A 12,967-nucleotide genomic window follows, 5' to 3' on the forward strand; every position below is an offset into this window, starting at 1 on the left:
AAGTGCTGTAAAGCGCTTTGAGTCAATAGCCTGGAAAAGCGCTATAGAAATTCAAGTCTATATATTTTCAGTATCTGCGATGAGAAACAAGTAATTACTGGTTATCGGCTGAAAAAATATCCCTAACTACAAAACAGTTCACTTCATTTGGCGTCCGTCTAAACAGTCGGAATCACTGCACATATGTAATTATTTTCAGACGCTGTGAAAAGTAACCATTGCTGCCGACGGGACCCAGCGGCAGAAGTTCAACTTGAGGTAAAAAGTTGAGGAAAGGTCATTTACTCTGCCAATTAGAGAGCAGAACAAGCAAACACGGCCCCAGTCAAAGCAAACACGCTGGGAGTGATTTCCAGCTGACATTAAAAAGTTTGTACACCACGTCAAACTATTAAGCCTTATCCTGGTGACCCATGCAGCTCAAACACTTATCTAATGGAGAAACACATTTGTGTATGTCAGAGCCAACTAATAGCACACTGGCGGGTCGTCTTCACAAAGCCAGTGTTTCATTCGGTTTAATGTTGTTGAGACTATATCCGTCATGCTTTTAAATATCTGTGTAGGACCCTTATATGGTCATGCATGAGATGTCTGTAGATTGGAATAAGGCACTACTTATTGAATTTCAGGACTGATCACTCAGACCCATTTAAAAAAAAGGCTGAACCCGGAACATGTTGAGGACACCACTTTATATTCCTGAAAGCATCATGGCTGCATTCCAAAAGCACAGGAATAAATGCAATTAACAATTATGGTCTGCCCTGCTTGACATCTCATTATTTGAGCTTTCCTGATGTCCTTCGCCTTTCCTGCCTGCATCTCTTTCTCTCTGCAGTGGAAACATTTTAGCCAGTCAAAACACACAATAACAGCCTGTGGAGAGGGGGTGAGGGGGCTGGACGGACAGACAGGAGTCTACAGGAATGCTTGTGTTTAAGTACATTTTTGGCCTGGGCTTCAAAACCGGGGGTTGAAAGAACTTCCAGCAAACAAGTGGATTAGAAAATCCATTTGTGAGCCCTGACACTGTGCTGCCTGCTGATATTCTGACATAAAAAAAGAGTAGGTGGGCATGTGGTATGCACACATGCACAAACATGCCTGTCTGCGGCGAGCCATTAGACCCAGGTGAAGTGGCTGATGGATGATATCTCTGACTGCCTCAAATCGCTCACGTCCAGCCTAGTCCTGAGCGTGACCGGATGAGGTCTCGCAGAACTTCTCAAAGTCACAGAGTGAGCTGACAGCCTCCGCTAGCTCACCGCTGAGCGCAAAACACATCTTCCCCGCTGAAATTCTCGCTTTACATAATGATGTGCTCAAATTTTACATATCAAACACATCCAGGAGGCAAACATGGATTCAGGCAATATGGCATCGACATTTGAAGACATGTCTTTGCTTTTATGTGTCTTACTCACGTCTCTTCTTATTTAACAGTGAAAAATATGATCCAGAAAGACAAACTGTAAGATGTGGTAAAGAAAAAAAAACAAAAACAGTGCAGAAACCATTGACTGCTGGAAAGGCTGAGCTATCTGCAGGCGAAGAAAAACCTTGTCACTCTCTCAGTGATCTCGCATTAAAACCAAGCTAACATCCCTCTCTGTCGCCGGGGCCGTGTGCATCAAAGAAAGATTATGCATGACTGATGAAACGTTTGCAAAATGATTCAAAGCACACTACACTGAATGGACAGAAAAAAGCAGCAGTTCTGACATGGTCATACAGGAGGCACTTCAGCGCTCCAGACAAGATCACTCTTTGATTTGAGGGCAGTTCCACTTAAAAACTAAAATATTCAGTGTGTTGTAGAAAAATGTGCACCTTCAGTGTGAGAAAGTGAGTGGGCAGTCAAAAAAAGGGCCACAAAACATGGTGTACGTGATGATTAAAGAATGATGAAAGGAACATGAAGTCGTCCATAGCACAGCGTGGCAGAGTGTTAGCCGAGAGTTTAGTTTCCAAAAATAATAACCAGTGGAAGCAACTGAACAGCGACATTACCAAGTCTTTTTCATTGTCAGAAGTCTGTATTTCACAGAGTACATATCAGGGTCCAGCCACCATGCAATCAATCTTTGGCTTTATTGTTTTGCTTCAATTTCACTACTCATTTATTTATAAAATGCTCTGTTTTCTCATTACATCTCAGTGCAATATTATTCATACTGTGATGTTAAAAGGATAGTTTCTATACAATTAGTGCTACTTCTACTTTTTTCAGATCTCATAACTACAGATCCAAAATAAAAAGTTGGGTAAACAAAACTAACAAGAAATATATGTTTTCTCCAAAGACAGAACTTCTCAGCAATTCACCAGTGGCTGTAGTCAATGTTATTTCACTGTGGTACCATGCTGCAAAACATATTTGCTCTCAATAATTCCACTTTTCCTCCCATTCTGCTGTAGCGTATCAGTGTTTACAGCTCGTCTGGATGTAAGACGTGTGGGCCCAGATAAGTAGGGAGAGAAGTATTTTTCTCACACTGCTACAGAAATCCCTGCTAAGGGAGAAAAAGAAGCTACACTTAGGGACCGATCAATACCGGCTCTGACCTTAGTGAAATGGATGACACGTCTTGACCCGCTGAACTTGTTGGAACAAAAAGTCATCAGACCATTATCGGCGGGAGCATTCGAGCAAGATGACCACAGAGGCGGAGGGGACAAGGACAGACCTTTTCCAGAGCGGCTTGTTGAGGACACGGACTCCATGGTGAAAAAACAGCTCTGACCTCTTAATATCAATATATATTATAATATGCTCCTCAACATAATGCATATCATTGAATTAGAAAGCAAATGCATTGGAAAGGTGATATCAATATCACTTATGTCAGCGGAGAATCAATTTTGAAAAGTTCAACTCCTGAGTGAGTAGTTTTGGTGGATGGCTGCGTGTTGCTAGAACTTTCTTTCTGACGTATTAGACTAATGTATTGCCTCACTGTCGGTGGAATAATTGTCTGCTAATTGATTTGATGGAGTCTGCTCATGTACCTTTTATTAAACATCCTCATTGTATTGATCAGGTGTGAAAATGTACAATTGCCTTGCTCCTCTATAAGAGAGGAAATCACTCAGGGGAATCTGTCCTATAATTAAGAACCTGCCCAAAACCATTAAACTGCTCCGTAGCTCAAGCCTCTTTAGTTTGGAGTGCACAGCCTCCAATAGTCCATTACTTTGATCTACAGGTCACAGAGGAACAAAACTCAATACGCCGGCTTAGACGGTGTTATGAGCTATATCAAGTTCAGGTGGTGTCGGTTGGAAATCCCTGACTTTTCTACAGTATATCAGCTGTGATTTCTCAATACGATGGCGAAAGGAGATAAAAATAGCTTAAGACTGTCACAGTGCATCAATTCAGTAATACAGCTGAGCGGCTCGATGGTGACAGAATAAATGAATAGGAAGACCCAACTCCAAACAGCTCCATCTAAATCCCCATAAAAAGATAACTGCATTTCACCACATTTGAATTTCACTGAGGTATTTGCAGATGGCGTGCCATGCTTCAAACGATAGAACCAGCCTGGACATATTGACAGAGCTCTCCGAGCTGTGTATATACATATATACAGCCCAAACTCACATATATATACATACATATATATATATATATATATATACACATATACATATACATATATATACATATACATATATATATATATATATATATATATATATATATATATATATATATATATATATATATATATACATATATACATATATACATATATATATATACATATACATATACACATACACACATACATATACATATACATATATATATACATATATACATATATATATATATATATATATATACATATACATATATATATACATATATACATATATATATATATATATATATATATATATATATATATATATATATATATATATATATATATATATATATATATATATATATATATATATATATCAACTTTGACCATAACAGTCTGCTCAGAGCCCAGATTATATTTCATTATACATTAGTTTAACTGTCAATTAAGCATAAGTCAGAGGGGAAGGCACTTAATTTTGTTTCCATACCAAGCTTTTCAATCAGGATTATAAAACTGCTTTCTACAATTTATATGACCTCTCTTCATTCACTATTGACTAAAAAGGTCTTTTTTTATGTTTCAGCAAGGACCTTAGAAATATCTATCCCAATTCGAAATGTGTGGTGTGAATCTCTTCACATCCTGACAAAACACCACCTTGGACAGATCTGCTTATCCCCTTTCAATCACACATTCACCGCTTTAAACCTCAGCCTGCTATGTCAAGGCACTGGGGCCAGAAAAGAGTGTGTTATGGTACAAAGTGGGAACATCAAAAGGCCGGTATTACAGTCATGGCACATTGGCGATAATGTCTAAGCTTATAGCGTCTAACCTGCATCTGCTTGTACTTGTGTTACCAGCCAAGTCTCCCCAATTGTTTACATTAAAGTGTGTTTATAGGCCTTAGGGAGTACAACTTAATTTTATGAGGAAAAAGTAGTATAAAGCCTTCTGTGGCTCCAGAAGAAGCTGCATGTAATCTGATAAATGTCACTCAGTGGTTCAGCTGCATTGTGGAAAACGTAGGCGCTGCAGGTCACTGGTCTAGTGTTGGACTCCTGTGACACTGCTGGACTCATTATGGACAGTTTAAAATCCAATAATCAAAATTGATACAGCAGAACTAGAGACATCACCCTCTTAACACCATTAATAATACTGCCAGTTAGCCGCTGAGTGACATCACTGGAGGTGATTTATCAGATTACATGCAGCTTCCTCTGCAGCCACGACAGGCTTTAAACTACTTTTTTCAGATATTCAGTCGTAGCCCCAAGTCCTGAAAAAAAAAAAAAATTAAATGTGTAAAATTGGTGGAGTTATCCTGGTTACGTATGTGTGTCTGTGTGTGTGTCTGTGTGTGTGTGTGCGTGCGTGTGTGCAGTGGATTTGTGTTAGGAAGTGAGTCTCTCCCGGTGTGTGAAAAAGAAAAGTGCATGCTATTATCACTTTCCTCAGCCATAAAGTGTGTAGATAAGCTCAGTTTTGCTGCATAATAGTTACTGAGAGGCTGTGTGTTGCGTTTGCTGCCAGTTGCTGTTTATGCATTGTTACTAAGGCATCTTCCTGCATTCCACACAGCAGAGTTGGTTCCCAACTGTGACAGGCTGGTAACCAGCTACAGGCCGGGCTGAAGCAAATCACAACAGCGTAAAAACAGAGGTCTATCAGCTGAGGTCCTGGACAGGTACCGTGCCAATCATGTGAATCAGTGAATCAGAGGATTGATTGAATGGAATGTTTTGTTTTCTTTTGTTTTATTTTGCAGAATGCTACCAGCAGAGTCACTGGAACCTTCCCTGCACCGGCAGGCTATTATGGGGATAACTACACAAAACAGCCCAAACTCAGTTGGAGCATGCAGTTTCCTCACAGGAGGATGTCATCAAACATTACCTCCATTTTTTTCCAGACTGTGCCATTGTGTCAGGGTAAAGCATTTATCATGCTTATTCACCTTCTTCTTAAGAAGGGCCAGATTTGAAAAAAGTGAAGTGCCAAAAGGCCAGAATTTTTCATTTCCTGTGTCTGACCTGGAAATCTGGAAATGTAAAACAATGCACCTTTTTATTTTTTCTTCACGGTTTCTCAAAATGGAAAGAGAAACCTCACGTATACCAAAGAACAGGGAAAAAACAATGGACCTTTTAAATGTTAGTGTAGTAGCAATGTTAAATTTAACACATCTAAATTCGCTCTGCTTAAACAGCCTGCATTCAAACTTAAATGAAGTCAATGTATTTCTGTGCCTAACAACTCACATAACTAATGAATAGCCTACTTATAAAAGGATCAAAGGGCTGGATTGAGGTTGTTAGAGGGCATCTTTCGGCCCAAGGGCTGCAAATTGAACAGGTCACACATATATTACCAAATTTCTCTTTGTATGCAGTCGTAGTGAGTGATATGTGCTCTACAGTATCACGTCCTCTTAAAAGCTGCTCCACTTGGTAAATGTTGTGTGTTCACAGCTGCTGCAGGGTAAACATTGTGTTTATGTTGACAAGTTACTTCTTCTTTGACGTACCAAATCTGTCATGGGTCCAGTGTGCTAACAAATAGAACTCGAGCCACAGCGGTGTGGCCATGAAATGTTTCTTGCCAGTTATTGTGTGTTACCTTCCAATCAGCAGAATTCCTTTCATCCGTGATGACACATCGGATGTGCTACACAATTAGGTTCTAACACTACCAAAGGAAACTTGATCTCCACCTGCCTGTGACCTACTTACAGTAATTCTTTGGTGTCTGATTCTGTTCTGTTCTTCAGTTTGTGGGGGCATATTCTCAAGTTTCTTCATTATATAGATATTTTGGGCAATAATGTCAAATTTGTGACAGAACAATTTGCGATCAATATCAGACAATATCACATGTCCATTTAACACAAACTAGGAGTTAAATACAATGACAGCATGTGTAAAACTCTCTATCATTGTCAGGGATAATCACATTAAGACAGAGATACTATTTAAGCCAACAGCAACACACTGTCCACCTGATCTAAAGTCAGAAAAGTAGAAGAGGACAAAGACAAAAAAATAAAAACTGCAGCAGCAAAGTAAATGAAATTCAACTTGTCACAAACATTTTACCAGCCAATGAAAATTAGCCTTGTGTTTCATACTGTTTAAATGTTCAGGCACAAACGTGCCATGGGAAATCTTATATTAAATGCCTATTTTAAAGATGATAATATGGATCGATTTTTGCACTTTTACGATTATGTGGCAGACCTAAACGCCTACTGGTGTCCAGGAGATTGTAAAATAATAGCAGCAATAACCAGAAAAGCACTCAGAGACTGTAGACGTGTTCAAGGCCACACAATTCTTCACAAAATGTATCACAAAATGCCTCTGAAATTTCTTAATATGCTTTTTAGTTACGGTGCTTACAAACTAACAAAGAAATGGGACTGAAAACATTACGACCTTGGTGGAGGGTAATAGAAAAACACAAGGAAAAGATATTGCCAAAACGCAGAGTCTTTGCAGCTCCACGAAGTGACAAACTTTGACATATAGTGCCAGGGGCCCATAAGTGATGATTGAGTGGTATAATTTGGGCTAATGCTATTTCAAGGGAGGAATCCTGCAGTCTTGTACGAATCTTTGAGCACTGTGTTTTACACCCAATGTGTCATCTGATTAACACTTGATTTTAGGACTTTTTCAACAAATTCACCAGCGAAATTGCTCTGGATTTAACCAAACATTCTAAAACACGGGGTTCAAAACCTGTTATTTTGTGTTTTTGGATACCAACAAGAATCACGTATTGGTTCTTTTCAACCTTTGAGCTCTTGCCCTTGGTTGATGAGTGAGGTGGAGGCTCACAGACGTCGAATAAAATGTTTTATTTACCCAAAAGCAAACTGGTGCAACAGATCTATCTAACAAGATAATCTTCGTCGTACTGACTAACTCGAGTTGCATCCTTGTCTCTGCTCCACTCCATGTCTTGCGTGAGTACATACACATATACATGCGAATTAGGTAAATGACATTAAAATAAAACAAACTGTTCCTTTTTTCCCCTTTCTGTTCAGGCTGGCAGCCATGTTGGGGAGACAGGCAGCATGTGTGTCAATGTAACCGGCACAGATTCAGACATGTCTGCATGGCCTGTCACACTGAAAAACAGCTGATTCCTGTCTCAAGGTGGCTGTGGCTCACGGGTGGAACCAGTGTCTTTTTTTTGGAAGGTCGCTGGTTTCATTCCCCCGGTCTGCATGTATGAATGCACGAATGCATGAATTATTGTAAGTCTCTCTGGATAAAGGCATCTGCTAAATGCCCTAAATGTAAACGTCGCTGGCTGATCGATCGGTGCATCTCTACTAAATATACAAAACTGACACTTTTAGAGTAATAATACTAACATATGATTCAGGCATAAAACTAGCAGAACACTGTGGCACCTTTACCGTCTTTTAATCCTGTAGACTGTCTTCAAACAGCATTTTACAGCTGGCTGAGATATCTACATGCAACGTGTGTACTGGGGTTAGTTTAATGTGTTCAGAAATTGGTTTTCTACTTTTCCCACAGTTGGGATAAGCTCATGTGATTTGTCTCTGTAATTACCACCTTAATTCTGCAGCGACGGTCTGAAAAACCTCCTTGGCCTCCCCGTACAGCAGCACCATTATAATATCTGATTTCAGTTGCTTTAAAACGCAGGTACAGTAAGTGGTAAATGATGCAGTGTTAGTCTCCCTACAGGGGGGAACGCCCTGACTATGGCAATGAATCTGCAAAAACCCTTGTGAGCTAATTACATTACATTTCAGGGTAAATTCATCTAAATCAATCAGCAAAAAACAATTGCTGCTAAAGCACCCTCTCCGCTCCAGTGTCCAATTCTTTCCCTGGGTAAAGAAGGCAAAATGCCTCTGAGTGTTTTAGAGTTATCACGACTTTTTGCAGACAAATAAAAGGAATCCGGAGTAGTCCGCCCTTATCCCCACCGTCTTCTAAATATTTAATACCTACAAAACGCTGCTCCACCTTATTGACGAGACAGAATACTGCTCGACGGTTTTCAGAGAAGTGGGGAACCTTTTTTTTTTTTTTTTTTCCTCGAAATGCATGTCTTGATTGAATGTGTCTTCTTTTAGGAAATTTAATCACATCATCTATTAGGCGAGTAGATTTCCCCCGTCAGGTGAACAACAATATCCTTTTCATGATAGCTCCCTCTAGATCCAAACTGTCATTGCATGTGACAACCGCGGCGGTATCCACATTTTAGTCTGAGGGTGTCGTTTTTTTTTTTTTTTGTAACACATTAATCAGCGCTGTTCTGTGACAGCTTGACACCAAAAGATGCTTTTTTTCACTTCTGTATCAAAAACTCCTTTGCTGCAATCAGCCTCTTGTTTTTTTGTTGCCCGTATCAGAATGGCTTTGATGATAATCATGCCCAACTAAATTTAGGCATCAAAATGCTTTTGCTGCTCCTTTGAATAAGCCGCATATACTGGACTGAAGCAGCTGAGGTGCACAGTACAGTATATCTCTCCTGTATCCAAGGGCGGCCGCTCCATTCATTTCAAATCTCATCCATTCTAAGTGCTGTGACATTTTATTAACCCTGGCGAAAACTGTATCTTAAACATTATCGTAGTTCAGCAAAATGAGAGGTCAGGATCCACAGCGCGGCATCAAAAGTGCAGCCGGGGATCAAAAGCAAAAAAGTCAAGTGATTTCTTAATTAGCTTCTTCTGGCTGTTGTGTTGTCTTTTGAAGATAATGAGGATAATGTTCTGTGTGAGAACACGTGTGAGGCATTTTCATATAATCCCGAAATGGGAAAATCCTTTCAAAACGCTGCTGCTTCCCCTTACTGCATCAGCTGCACGGCTGTTTAGAAGTACAACATGTTTAATATTCAGCATTACTGCCATGAAAATAGCGAGATCCCCACATATATGACATCTTATTTTACATGTTTCTCATCTGTTTCCATCCCTCCAAGGCTCCATGTTGTTCTTTTTTCAATGATGCTGTTTTGCCTGGGAAAGGACTGATGTTTAACGGTCACGTTAAAATACATATTAATGGATATTTAATGTATTCAGAGCCACTGAGACCAAACTATTACTGTCAAAAACAAGAGATGGAGCTCCAGCACATCACAGGAAGAAAAAAAAACAACAAAAAAAAAAACGTCACATCACTTCAATGAGTCAACACCATGGACAGCGACAATGCCGGCAAAACATACCATAGCGAGCAGAGAGGCGTCTATAGAAAACAGCAAAAAGCAGCAACATAATGTCAGAAGAGAAAAAATAAAACTTTACTCACCATTAGCATAGCTGAAGGATGCGGGGGTCGGTGTTTCAGTCTGTTATAGCACACTTGCCGTTAAAAAAAATAAAAAAGAATAAGTATCTTTCCTGAGCCACGGAAGCTGGCTGTATTTAGCTTGCTATTTTTGAGCCTCTTATTAACTCAGTGTGAGAAGCAGCGAGTGTAAAATTAGTTTTCCACACTTCTTTCTTGTGGTTGTAAATCGTCGCTCAGCTGCTGGAGTCGCCGCAACAGGTGCGCGACGGTGTCTGTTTTGAGCCGACACTAATTCATGCTAGTTAGCTTAACTAGTGTTTTGGTGCGTGTGTCCGCGTGAGGTGGTTACGATAATTATCATCCCAGTGGACACAATCGCGACATGTTGAAGTTCCGCCCCTCAAGATAAATCAACTTCGTAATTAAAGGTTAGCAGTAAGTAATATATGCTTTTAGCTGATGCTTGGATTAATGTACATTTAATTTCGAAAGTGCGTTCACTTGTTTGTTTGGTTGGTTGGTTGGTTGGCTTGCTGGTTTGCTGGCTGGCTAGTTGGTTGCCAGGCTAACAGGCTGTTTGGCTGGCTTGCTGGTAGGCTAGCTATGTGGTTGGTTGGTTGATTGGTTGGTTGGTTGACTGCTTGGTTCACCAGCAGGATTACACGAAAACTACGTGACAGATTTCCACAAAACTTGGTTGGAGGATGGGTCTTAGCCTAGAATACACTCTGTGACTTTCCATTGTACGATGGTCTAAATTATGGTTGAGCATGTGGTTTAAAATTTAGAGTGATACAGATCTATTGGATTTGATATTGGATTAGGCTTGATTGGATTCAAGTGGATTGTTGAGCCTTGGCGGAGGTGTGCGCTAGTTTAAACATCTGTTTGTCACCAGCTGTTGGGAGTATGACATATCCAAATAAACTGTCACTTTTTGTTGTATTAATCCAAAATGTAAAGATAAAGAAGACTCTCTGGCTCTGAAGAATGTACTCTGGGTTGTACTACTGTAGTTTGACTGCTTATTTATCTCGTTTGCACTGCCCTACTGTCATCACACTGAGCTAAAACACATGTGAATGTTAGCCGGGCTAGTGCCAGGTCAGGGAGGACGTGTCACTGCTCGGTCCAAGGCACTTTCAGTAAAGGCCAAGGCCTGTAGGGATATCTCTGGGTGAAACTGAAGTCCTGCCAGCACTGCAGTTAAATCTCACAGTGACTGGAGCAGTTTCAAGCGAAACTGAAAACTCAAAGTTGAGTCAGTTAGGTCAAGTGTTTATTTAGCCTATCTGATCAAGATTACCTCAGACCTTTTTGTTTTATTACATACTCCTATGGTGTCCACCATAGGGTGATGTGATACAGCTAATGACATTTGGAGGTTGTGAGTCATAATGAATAGTAAATACATGCCAAGGGATGTGCGCACATGATCTCTATTTATATGCTTTTATCTAACTTCTACTCCTTTGCGATGCAAAAAGGGTTCATTTTGACTTCCTCACTAACAGTAGTGGAAGAAGCATTCAGAACTTTCTCAGTTCTGTATCATCAGTCTAGACTTGTTTCAGTTCCCTGAGGATGTTACAGAACTGAAGAAGCCTCTCGGATGACAGGTGAGACTTCTTCAAGGAACCGAAAGAGTCCAGTTGCGTTCGATCCGGCCCTCAGAATCACCATGACCTGGGTGACTGAGAACCTTTATCAACATATTCAGAGCTTTCCTTTCTGTGAACGTAATGATAATGGCCTGTGAAAATGCTCTGTGAACAAGTCAAAGTCAGTTCAAAACCTTGGTTACGTTAAAGGTGCAATATGTAAGAATCAACCACCTGTGGAAATCCTACTCCAAGCACATAGAATGCAGCATATAACCACTAACTGCTGCTTACTGTAGCTGTCATCAGCTAGTTAGCTCATTTGTTTGACCATGCAGCTAACAGTTCTATTAGATGACTCTGCCTGAGCTTTACTATTGGACTATCGCCTCTCTAAGTACAGAATGGTATTATGAGACATGATGGGTCTGGGCTAACTTGTTAGCTTGCTAACTCTTGAAGATAACTCTGCAACACAATATTTAGTTGGTCAACATTGTTGTTTCTTTACATTCTGTAGGTACATTTTAAACTTAAATGATTAAATAATGCATCTTTTAATGATGGAACATTATCTGCCACTGAGAAGTTGTGTACAAGTACCTCAAATATGTACTTAAGTGCAGTATGTGGGTCCTCAGAGTTACTGGAGGGGGTCGCTAAAATATCTTTCGATAATGTTCTCTACGTTTTAGTTTTTTCAACAAAATTGAGTCTGAAATTGCACATCAACATGAAACAAACATATTAAAGCAAAGATTGAAAAAAACATTTAATTCACACAACACTGATGGCAAGCTACCCATAACACACACTAAATCCCCTCAGGCACCTATCTGTAATGGTGAAATAGTCAACCAGCTGCATATTATTGAACATTTTGGCCATTATCTGTGTTATTATCCCAAAGTGTACGGACATTTTTGTGAGTCATATTAGATCGTTGTAACTCTGATAAACCCTCCACCTCCCTACACGTTATTGTGGGCACAGTTTAATATGCAAAATTTTGTGTAATATTATGTAAAAAGGGGTCCTGCTCCGTCTCTCTATCAGCTGAGGGGCTCCTTGGCCTGATTTGAACAAAGCTGAATGGAAAATGATGCCGTGTTATTGCAGTGTTGAATTGTTTGATTTCCGGTAGGCCTCTAAATTCTGTGTCCTCGCCATTTTGATTATTTTCCAACTGGGAAATAATCCCCTGGACGTTTTCTGGGAAACTGCAGCAGTCCTTCTTCTGGCAGCTCTTTAGGCTATAACACCCAACTTCTTCTATTTGTGGCACGTTTTTATGGAAGAAAGCTTGCAGGACAAATGTGAGCTTTTACACGGCACAGGTTAAGAAGAGACATTTGTCTGATTTCTCAACTATAAAGCTGCTATACTGAAGGCTACACACATGTGCCAGGCACATTTTCATAAATAAAAGAGCAAATCAAGCAAGTAGCTTGCATGCATTTCAATT

General features: G+C 39.9%; 1 protein-coding gene and 1 long non-coding RNA gene across 5 annotated transcripts in view; one reads left to right on the forward strand and one right to left on the reverse strand.

Annotated features, from left to right (window-relative positions):
* Window positions 1-12,967, reverse strand: part of LOC119011692 — a 94,680-nt gene that overhangs the window by 64,195 nt on the left and 17,518 nt on the right. The gene's annotated exons all lie outside the window — the stretch shown is intronic.
* The window catches only part of cdh2 (cadherin 2, type 1, N-cadherin (neuronal)), an 80,915-nt gene continuing 77,888 nt past the window's right edge, over window positions 9,941-12,967 (forward strand). The window contains exon 1 of the mRNA XM_037085017.1: window positions 9,941-10,329. The gene's annotated coding sequence lies outside the window, so the exon portion shown is untranslated. The remainder of the gene's footprint in view (window positions 10,330-12,967) is intronic.

Source organism: Acanthopagrus latus, chromosome 21 (assembly GCF_904848185.1).
Source record: "Acanthopagrus latus isolate v.2019 chromosome 21, fAcaLat1.1, whole genome shotgun sequence".
NCBI classification, from domain to species: Eukaryota; Metazoa; Chordata; class Actinopteri; order Spariformes; family Sparidae; genus Acanthopagrus; species Acanthopagrus latus.